This window comes from Prionailurus bengalensis, chromosome C2 (assembly GCF_016509475.1).
Source record: "Prionailurus bengalensis isolate Pbe53 chromosome C2, Fcat_Pben_1.1_paternal_pri, whole genome shotgun sequence".
NCBI classification, from domain to species: domain Eukaryota; kingdom Metazoa; phylum Chordata; class Mammalia; order Carnivora; family Felidae; genus Prionailurus; species Prionailurus bengalensis.
The window spans coordinates 101,494,072-101,505,575 of record NC_057350.1 but is presented as its reverse complement, the minus strand read 5'-3'; the positions used below and the strand labels follow the sequence as shown (position 1 = coordinate 101,505,575).

The window sequence follows — 11,504 nt, the reverse complement described above, 5'->3', positions numbered from 1 at the left end:
CTGTACTTACTCTCCTTTACTCAAATCTGGTGCTCCTGCCAAACAGAATTATGTGCTGTGTTCTAATTATGTCATGAACTTGTCATCTCTAAGGACATTTACTTGAGACATTCACTACACTTTTCAGTACACAGTACTGCTATGTTCAACTGGGTGATTCATTCTTTTAGTAACATTAAATAGGTATTTATTAAGTTACTACTTGAAGGAACAGTACTATATTCTGTGTCTGACAGCTTAGTAGGGAAGTACTGGTAAAAAAATGGTTTTAGTAGAACATGGCCAGTGAATCATAAAGGTATGTAGAAGCCCAGTGCAAAGGCTCCATTGCTATTAGGTGGGCAAAGACCAGTGAGCCTGGAGACAAAGTAAAAGAATAAGGAGAGCTTGCTTCAATGAAAATAAGTTAGATTTTACCCCTCAAGGTCCATTTTACTAAATTTGACTGATAACAAATATCACGAAGGCTACTTAAGGAGAGTATGTCTTTTGGGCGCCAGGTGGTTCGGTTAGTTAAGCGTCCCACTTCAGCTCATGTCATGATCTCACCATTTGTGGGTTTGAGGCCTTCATCGGGCTGTCTGCAGTCAGCACAGAACTTGCTTTGGATCCTCTGTGTTCCTCTCTCTCCACCCCTGCCCTGCCCCACTCTTCTCTCTCTCTCTCTCTCTCAAAAATAAATAAGCATTAAAAAAAAAAAAAGAGTATGTGTCTCATAGAGATTCTGTGTTGATGAGCCTTTGAAGAATTTTAAACGAGGAAAATTACATAATCAAGTTCGGATGTCAGAAGCTTTTTTGGAGATATATAGAAAGAATTGAGGGGGTGTTGACTTTAACAGCAGATGGAATACTTGAGAGAAGTAATTTAGACATCTAGAATTGTAGGACTGAAGATAAAAGGTGAAGATTTTTACAAAATATGAGAGGTTATTTGAATGATATGAGCTCATTGAGAATTTCATTGATCATCTTTAGACAGAAGGGATCTCTCTCATGAAACCTTGCATCTTGTTTATGCAGCTTAAAACACACTGCTAGAGATGATCCTTATTTGTGTACATTTTGCACGACTGAGATCTTTCAGACACATGTGCACATACACACACATGCACACACACACACACGCACGTCTCTGTGCTTGTGTACAAACATGCTTATATGTATTAGTTTGTAATCACTTTGTGGCTGTGAGATCAGACTTATCGAGAAATTGTGTTGTATCAAGATGTTGCTCAGCTACTACTCACTGAATCCTTGAATTAACTGAACTTACATGATTATAAGGTAGCTATTAAAAGAAAACTTTGATTGAGGGTAGGTCTATGTAATAGGCTAGAATTCTGCTTCAGGGTTTTGGCTGAGTCACTATTCTTTTTTAACCATTTTACCCTTTTTTTCCCAAGTATAAAATGGGAATAATAATGGTTACCTGCCTCAAAGGGTGTTGTGAGGACTAGCTAGTTGACAGTTTTAAACTATTTTGAAGATGGAATGTACTATAAATGCTCCAAGGAAAGTTTTTAAAAGCACAATGGAATAAAACCCTTGAACCATGGCATTAGGAAAGTTAGTATGTCTTTTAGGCTGGCAATCTTCAACCGATAAAGAATTCTATGGGAAATTAACTCCACAACATTCTTTATTTTCTTGCCTCTTTTCTACTTTCTTTTGTAGCTAATATCTGGCTAGTGACTCAATTCAATAGGAAAGTTCCAGTTATGCCATATTTTGAAATAGATGTTACTCATAAAGAAAGAAATGCAATGAAGATTATAAAATGGTCATTAATCACACTGGAAAATGTAGTCTCTTCAATATAGCACTGTATTCAGAATTCACCAGAACTCTTTTAAAATTCACTTCATCCTTAGGAATTCAAGGATATTTTGAAGTTGCCTAGAAGCAAATGTTCATTTTTGTGTGGAAATGTACTTTAATAATTTTCCTAAAACATAAATATCAGAACTAGGTCAGAACTTCATTTTTCAAAACAATTGCTTGTTTTCTTCCAAATGCCAAATGACATATTCAAAACTCTGAAAAAGAAATTATTTCCTCTAGTCGTTCTTATTAAGAATATTTACACATTTACATACCCTAGTTAAAAACAAAAATCCGCATGCATATAGGCTAGAGCAGAAGAACTGTACACTGGGCAATTTTTGTGCTAAAGAAATGTTTATAAATGAAACAAAATAACCAAGTTCATGTGTGCTTTAACAAAGCTGAGATGCATCCTCACCACTCTAGAAACAAGCAAACCAAAACTCTTAAGATTAACAACAAGAACAAAACCCCCAACTTCCTGTGACATATCATTTAGCCTTGTGAAAGGAAGATATCCTGCTGTTTGCAACAACGTGGATCCACCACAAGAGTGTTAAGCTAAGTGAAATAAGCCAGACAGAGAAAGACAAATACCACATCGTACCCCTTACATATGGAATCTAGAAAGAAAAAAATCAAAGTCACAGAAACAGAGAGTAGAAAAGTGGCTCCCAGAGACTGGGTGGGGCGCAGTGGGGGGAAATTTGGAAAGGTTAGTAAAAGGGTACACTTTCAACTATAAGGTGAATAAGGTCTGAGGATCTAATGTATTACATGGTGACTATAGTTGGTAACACTGTATTGTATAATTGAAATTTGCCAAGACAGTAGAATGGAAGTGTTCTCTCTCACAAAAACAAACATAAATACCTGAGGTGATGGAGGCATAATTAACTTGAAGGAGTGATTCCTTTCACAATGTATGCATATAGTAAATAATCATGATGTACTTATTAAATATCTTACAATTTTGTCAAGTATACCTTGTAGGGGTGAAAGGCCAAAATGTGCTGCCCTGAGTATGCCTCAAAATGTGCCACCTTGGCATATTGATTATTTTAAATAAAAGTTGCTTAAAAGACAGCCTGTGTAAGGGCACTAAGACCCCCATCCATCCCCCTGAAAGCAAGAAATAAACTCCATTTGTGAAAGGTATTTCTCCTGTACCGTGAGATACATGTACAGAGACATCCTTGTCCCCAGAGATAGGAAATTCAGGGCCAGAAGGCCTTATAAACAACCCTTACTTTTTACTAATTTTCTATCCCAGCCCAAATTCTGTTTAGAATTCCTTGCTTTGGGGCACTTGGGTGGCTAAGTTGGTTAAGCATCCAACTCATGGTTTTGGCTCAGGTCATGATCTCATGTTTTGTGAGTTTGATCCCTGCATCCGGCTCCACACTGCTGGTGCAGAGGCTGCTTGGGATTTCTCTGTCTCTCTCTCTCTCTCTCTCTCTCTCTCAATAAATAAACTTAAAAAAAAAGAATCCCTTGCTAATCGAAGCTCACAAAGTTGAGTTATATTTTCCCAGTCAATTCCTCACAGATTTATTGTATCTTTGTCTAAAAACTATAAAGCTGCCTGACTTCGTAATTTCTTTAATTCTCAATTTCATTATTGGGTTTCTGTGCTCATGTAATAACTAATTGTGATTTTTTTTCCCTCATGTTAATCTGTCTCATGTAAATTTAATTATTAGTCCAGCTGGAAGACTTTGAAGGGCCAAGAAAGAATTTTTGCCTTTCTTCAACCTCAATAAAACTAAAAAAAAAACAAAACACAAGTTGAAAGTCAAAGAACTGAAGAAACCTACATTCTGTAAGTGGAGGACAGTGAGGATATACAAAGAAGCAATGGGATAACTATAATAGACTTGGGTTAGGTAAACTAGATGCAGAATTTAGAGAATTAGATAAATAGACTGCAAGGTTACTGAGCATGTCTGTGTTATTCACCACCGTATTTCCAGCCCCTGTAATGGTTTCACCCTATAGTAGGAACTCAATCAATATTTGTTGAGTCAATAAATAAAGAAATATGAATTTGTACCTTGAAGTGGTAAGCAGTATAGATCAATTGTAGCTCCTTAAGCAGCAGAGTGGCAGAATGAAATGTGTTTATAAAGGTTATTTTGGCAGTGGTTATATGAGGTGACACCAGAGGAATAATCACATGGCACCGTTGACGGAACGATTTCTATGGGAGTTTGCTTGACTCAGCCATGTTTTGAACATCTCATCATCTATGCTTTCAAATGCAAGAAAATTCCAACATTACGGATACTATCAATTGAATCAATCTGACATTTATGCTTTACGATATCTTGCTGAGCTATCACAGGATTTGCATTATACATAAGCAGTGAACCAAGAAGGAAAGGCTTTGTATCCACTACATTTGGCAGCAAAGCGATATAAAACAAAGCTCTTCTACATTTGTATTAAAGTTGACATCAGGGTGCCTGTGCCTACAGAAAATGGAAGGCCAAAAAAGAAAAGGTATTTGCTCTTGAATTTTATTTTATTTATTTTTCACTGTTTCTAGTTTTGTTTTTTGTTTTTTGTTTTTTAATGACAGTTACAGAAAGATAATACAGGACCTCTTTCCAGAGTTCACAACCTAGATAAGAAAGCAAGAGCTATCACTTAATGGAGGCAAATTATTCCAGGAGATAAATGCCCATGAATGTGCTTTTCAAAATACAAGTCCTTATACAAATGCTTAACTAAATGCTGACTTTGCGGTGTTTCCATTATATCTGTAAGGGCTTTGAAAAATACAAAATCTTGTGATTGGGTAAAACCAGTGGTCCAGCTAGCCAAAGGTCCTTTCCAGTGGCACCAATAACCACTGGGAAAGCAGAGGTAACTGCCAAATAATTTTTAACCCATGAATTTATCCAAAGTTTGAAAATACTGTGGGAAATCTTAGGAATCCCAGCAATCAGTGAATGGGTCATCCATATACCCAGTAGATCTGCATGTGCTATGCACGACCACTCAAAATGCCTCTCACAGTAGCATCACTTGAGAAGTCAACAATCTCCTGGCATCTGGTTTTGCCCTGCCCTCTCCTATCTTCAATCACCGGTGTCAAAGGACACATATCAGTAGTTGGAAAGCATTAAACTCTGATAATAAAGCAAAAATCAGAGGTAAAGGCAAATGTTTAACCAGTCACATTCAAACACAAGCTAGTGAATGAAAAATTTTAGGTTCAAAGGGCCAAATACTCTGCATTCTGGAGAAACCTCCATTTAAGTTTCTCGTTCTGGTGAGTATGTTCACATTGCACTTTGCTGCCACAAACTGAATGGGTGTACATTTTTGGTGTAGATTTATCAATTGAAGATTTGAATTAGGAGACAGAAAGAAAATATTTTGTATTCATGCATTTTAAAAATATCCATCCAAGGGGTCACCTGGGTGGCTCAGTCAGTTGAGCGTCTGAGTTCATCTCATGGTTCCTGAGCTCGAGCCAAGAACTGGGATCTCTGCTGACAGCTCAGAGCCTGGAGCCTGCTTCAGATTCTTTGTCTCCGTCTCTCTCTGCCCCTCCCCTCTTTCCTCTCTCTCTCTCTCTCTCTCTCTCTCTCAAAAATAAATAAACATTAAAAAAATAAAAATACCCATCCATGGGAAAGGAGCCAAGGGTTAGTTTCCTATGGTGGGGGGTTGGGGGGTGGAATGTTCTCATGGAGATACTATAAAGCTATGTCAGTTCATTTCCTGTTCTTTAACAGATTCTGTGGTGCAGCTGTTGTCTTGTTCAGGTTCAGGAAGCTCATTCAGAAGTATTGCAACGTCCCCATGTGGCAGCTTGTCTGTTGCCAAGCATCGTCAATCAAATCCAAGACCCCTCCATCTCTCTGGACCTCACTGTCCATTCTCCTGAAGCTTTAATCTTGTTCATTTGGTGCCAGATCCAGTGTTGCACTCTGCTCTTGAATTTTAATCTTAAAACAAAGTGAACATAAATAAAACCAAGACAAATGACAAAAGTAATAAAACATAAATATTCTTCACTTTTATTATAAATATGCTTATCCACATAGAGCCTAATTTTGAAAACATCAAGAAGCAAGAGGCTTAATTTTCAAATATTTGTTTTGACAATGAAGAAAAAGTCAATATGGGGAGGCCTGGGTGGCTGTCGGTTAAGCGTCTGACTTTGACTCAGGTCATAATCTCGACGTTCGTGAGTCTGAGCCCCGAATCGGGTTCTCTGCTGTCATTGTGGACCCTGCTTCGGATCCTCTGTCTCCCTGTCTCTCTGTTCCTCCCTTGCTTGTGCACGTGCTCTCGGTCTCTCGCTCTCTCAAAATTAAACACACATTAAAATTAAAAAAAGGAAAGAATTACTTTCTACTTATTCTAGTTTTATCTCATTTTCCTATTTAATGAAAAATAGTTTTGGAGTTGTGATACTCTAGATGTCCTGAATGTATCATCGTTATTACGAGTAATACTATTGTGAATGTTATTATTATATTAGTAATTATTTTTGTCACTATGATCATGTAAAATATATATGTTATAAAATGTAAAATAATAATGCATTCCATTAACATTGGTATTAGGCTTTATTTTCACATACATTATTTCATTTTTCACAAAATGCATGATCTTAGCATGGGCTTTGCCTGTCTATGCCCACATATCACACTGCTTTAACCCTTTCTGACTGTTGGATGGTAAAAATGAACTTTTTTCTATCTTAGGTCAGGTTTCTTGGAAATAGACTCTGAGAGAGAGAGACATGTGCTTAGGAGTTTAGGAGCTGAAAAGAAGTGAAGGAAGGAAAGGTTTAGGCAGAAGAAGTTGAATAAGGATACTTAAGCACCATAAGCCACCATAAGCAAAGTGTTTGGCTGGTGTACATTTTATTATCGTTCTTTTATATCAGGGAATCTGCTAATCAGAAATACTAGATGACTCCAGGTCACCCAGTCATTATAGAACTAGTCTTTCTTGTCCTATTTATTTTCCTCCACCATACTGCTATGCTTCTAGCTGCTTTGCTTTCACTAGGGACGTCTTTCTTTAATCTCTGGACAAAATTAAAATTTATCACTGAAATATTGAACGTGTCCAAATTCATTATTGACCTTATTGAGAATAAAACATTTGTCTAAGCTTACAGGATGGAATTCTACTTTATTTTCAACTTGGTTACAGAAGATCTATATTCGATAACTTAATTATCTTGCATAAATAGATATAGTGTACTACAGCCCGATCATTTTTTTCACTTTTGCAATAAAAGGAAATTTAGAAGCCAAAAGGATCAACTGCATAATTTTTAAGAGTTTTTTGGGAACCCATGTTTTTAATCTACCTATCTCTCTAAGCCTTTGCATAGATACTTCTGTGCTTTCCTAACCAATAATAAATTCAGCAAGTTAATGTTCAATAATGTGCTACTCTATAGAGAAGCTCTTTCCCTCCCTCTTTTTCCATCTGAGTAATTAATACTGTTACCCAATATTAGCTCCTAACACAAGGATTTCAAAAGGTATTGTCTGCTATAGAATAGAATTGTCACTCTTAAGTATTGGAGTTGAATCACTATATGGTAGTAAAATATGACAAAAAATTAGCTTCTACCTAAGTAATAAACTTCCTTTCCCTGAAATAACAAAAATAACATAAACATCATGAGCTAATTATTAAATTATCATAGAGTTATGTCTGAGACAGGAGAAAATCATTCTAAAAGTATGAAAGTACTCTAGCAAGAATTGACTAAAACCTCATTAAAGTAATTAACATAATTAAGAAAAAGTATATTTCTCTAATGAGGACTCTGCTTGAATCTGGAAACATCGGGAAGTCATATTTCGCACATTCTTATTTAAGCACCAAGATACTTGCTGTCTTAATAAGCAGGAAAATCCTTATTTTGGATGTGAATGAATCAGGTTGTCTTAGTAGAATGACGCTTTTACCCATTCAGATCACAGTGACTTTCCTTTTTTCTGATTCTGTGCTTACCAAACACATTTCTGATTGTAATTTGACTTTTAGACTAGCACATGTACAGATAGCATCTTAGTCATATTTGGGCCTTTAGTATAGCTTGCTCAAGGAGAGAAAATGTGCTGATCTACCTTTGAGTTCAGGCATTAAACATCTGTCTCTGGGGGCTTGGTTAATATGAGCCAGCTCTCATGAGACAAGTCTATTCTTAGTGTGTTGATACATCCAATCCTTATGTTTGCCAAGGCTAAGGAACTGACTACAGGCAGCTGCAGTGAACATTCAGAAATGATGATGACAGATGAGGCATCCTGAAGAGAGCCAACGCCTTACTTGCTACTCATGTGCCCAAGGCAACTTTTATTTTAACTTCAGTATCGAGCATTTACTATGTATTCAAAATCATGATAATAGCTCTTGAGAATTCACAGTTAGAAAACTTGAAACTTTTTCCAAGGAACTGAAAAACTCATTTATGAAATAATTTTATTCTTGTTCTGATAAAGACAATAACTGAGAATTCTAAGTATGAAGGACCACACTGTGTTAAAACTACAATATCATCATGAGAGGAAAAGCATTCCAATTCCTTTATTTTACATCCATATGTGGGACAAAAGATTTTCCCATTTTATTTCCCTACATTGTCCAGAGTCATTATTTTAAATCATATTTGCTAAGTCTGATGTTCAAAAAACCTTTAAAATGGCCTCTTCTGTTCCACTAGAACAAAATGCATTATCTTAACATGGGCTTTGCCTAACTGTCTGTGTCCACATAAGAAACTGCTCTAACCCTTTCTGTTATATGGTAAAAATGAACTTTTTCCTATCTTGGGTCAGGTTTCTTGGAAATAGACTCAGAGAGAGAGATACATGTGCTTAGGAGTTTTATTGGAGCTGAACAAGGATACATTTAAAAACAAAGCCCAAGTTTGTCCCGGTGGGCACTCTAGAGCTTGAAAGGCCTTTCAGAGTGTTACTAAACAGTGACAAGAGGCAGGAACCTACACTTCCATCCTGAAGGGGAAATTTAGATAGTGCCTCACAGCATCTACTCTGGCTTTTCTGAACAGATGAACATCTTTCCCTACAGAGGAGTTTTTCACATGTTTTTCTGTTCCTCTTGTTTGGAATGCTTTCTTCCTTCACCACCCTGCTACTGTTGTCTGAAAATTTTGGGTTATTTGTCAAGTCATTTAAAATGTTATAAATTTCTGGGGCACTTGGGTGGCTCAGTTGGTTAAGTGTCCAACTTTGGTTCAAGTCATGATCTCACAGTTTGTGAGTTTAAGCCCTGCGTTGGGCTCCAGGCTGACATCTTGAAGTGTGGAGCCTGCTTCAGATTCTGTGTCTCCCTCTCTCTGTCTGCCCCTCCCCTATTTTCACTCTGCCTCTCTCTCAATAATAAATATTTAAATTTTTTTTAAAGTTATAAATTCTTCAGAAAGATTTTCTCTGATCTGTGAGTCTAAAGTACATTTTTCTTTTAAGCCCTATCATAGCAACCTATACTTTTATGTAAAATATTTTTATATAAAATTAATGAAGTACATAATTATATTCACTTAAAAGTATTTATTTGTCACTGAGGATATATGCTAACTATATAGATGTGACAGAAGCTATACTCTTCAAGATAACAGTATAATACAAATGAAGAACAGCAATACTAAACAGAAAGACCACACAAAAAAGTATAATTATGTACTTTATTAATTTTATACACTTTGGTGAAAATGTAAATTGTTTTAACCACAATGGAAAACAGTATGGAAGTCCCTCAAAATAATAAAAATGGAATGAAATAATAACAATACGTAACAGCAATTCCACTTTTGGATATATGTCTGAAGAAAACAGAGTCGTTTTGTTGAGATATCTGCACTCCCCTGTTCACTGCAGCATTATTCACAATAGCCAAGGTATGGCAGCAACCTAAGTGTTTGAATGGATATATGTAAAATGAAATTTAATATATAGACAAAATATTATTCAACATTAAAAAAAAAGACATCCTACCTTCTGTATCGCAGGAATGAATCTGGAGGATATTACGTTAAGTGAAATAATCCAGAAAAGATAAATAGTACATGGTATCACCTATATGTGGAATCCAAAACACACACAAAAAATTGAACTCATAGAGTAGAAAAGTTGTTGCCAGGGACTGGGAGTGGGAGAAATAAAGAGAGTTTGCTGAAAAGGCACAAACTTTCAGCTATAAGATGAATAAGATCTGAGGATCTAATGAATAACATGGTAACTGTAGTCGATAACAAAATATTGAAATCTAAAATTTACTAAGAGAGTAGAACTTAAATATTTTCACTAAAAAAAGGCAATATACAAGTTGATGAATATGCTAATTAACTTAGTGGGAGGAATCTTTTCATATATATATATTAGAAATATATATTTTTATTATGTATATATACATATATATATACACACACACATAAATCACCACATGTACCCTTTAAATACCTTATAATTTTATCTGTCAATTACTTCTCAGTAAAGTTAGAAAAAAATAAAGGCTTACAAATGAAAAATGGGAAAAAAAGGAAAAAAAATGATATGGTAACATGCATCATGAGAAGGATATGAAGCATATAATAAATTGAGATGGGATAAATTAGTCAAGTCATCAGTGTAAAAGTCATCTGCAACCAGGAAATGTCTGCATATTCTCCTTGTGTCCTCTGGATATCTTCCGTTATTTCACACTTGCACTGTGGATTCTGAGATTAATTGACAATCTTTATTATTGACTTCATCCCTTATAATCTAATAAATAACATATTCTAAATTGTCTAAATACTGAGTAAAGGAAAAGTGGGAATCAAAATTAGAAAATACCAATTGTCATATGGTAGCTGGCTTTAATAAATGAGAAAATGGGGGTGTAGAAGATGGTATTTTTCTTTAATATTAGTTTCTAACAGAGACTCCTAATGTTTAATTGAGAGGTTCTGAACTCTACTCCATTTCCAAATGACCTCACCTTAACAACATCCCTGTTTATTTCAAAAGTGTTTCCCAATGGAAAAACTGAATTACAGATAGGAAATGTGCTTTAACTAACATTACCTTAGAATACTCTGCCTATAATCATGAAAGTGATTGATGCTCTTCAAGCCTCCAAGAACAAAGGAACTGTATTAGTTTCAAAGTAGGGATATGTTAAAATGTCTGTATTTCCCAAGGCAATCTACAGATTTGCACAGAGCTAGAACAAACAATCCTAAGATGTGTATGGAACCATAAAAGACTCTAAATAGCCAAAGCAATCCTACAAAAGAAAAGCACTGGAGGGCATTATGCTAAGTGAAATAAGTCAATCAGAGAAAGACAGACAGCATACATTTTCACTCATATGTGGAACTTGAGAAACTTAACAGAAGACCATGGGGTAAGGAAGGGGAAAATATGGTTACAGAGAGGGAGGGAGGCAAACCATAAGAGATTCTTAAATACAGAGAACAAACTGAGAGTTGATGAGGAAGGGGGGGAGGGGAAAATGGGTCACGGGCATTGAAAAGGGCACTCGTTGGGATGAACACCTGGTGTTGTATGTAAGCAATGAATCATGGGAATCTACCCCCGAAACCAAGAGCACACTGTATACACTGTATGTTAGCTAACTTGACAATAAATTATATTAAAAAGAAATAAAGAAATAAAAGCGAGACTA

General features: G+C 35.8%; 1 pseudogene; it reads right to left on the bottom strand.

The window, feature by feature from the left end:
* Positions 1-5,491: 5,491 nt before the first annotated feature.
* LOC122491012 lies at positions 5,492-5,828 on the bottom strand (annotated as a pseudogene).
* Positions 5,829-11,504: the final 5,676 nt, after the last annotated feature.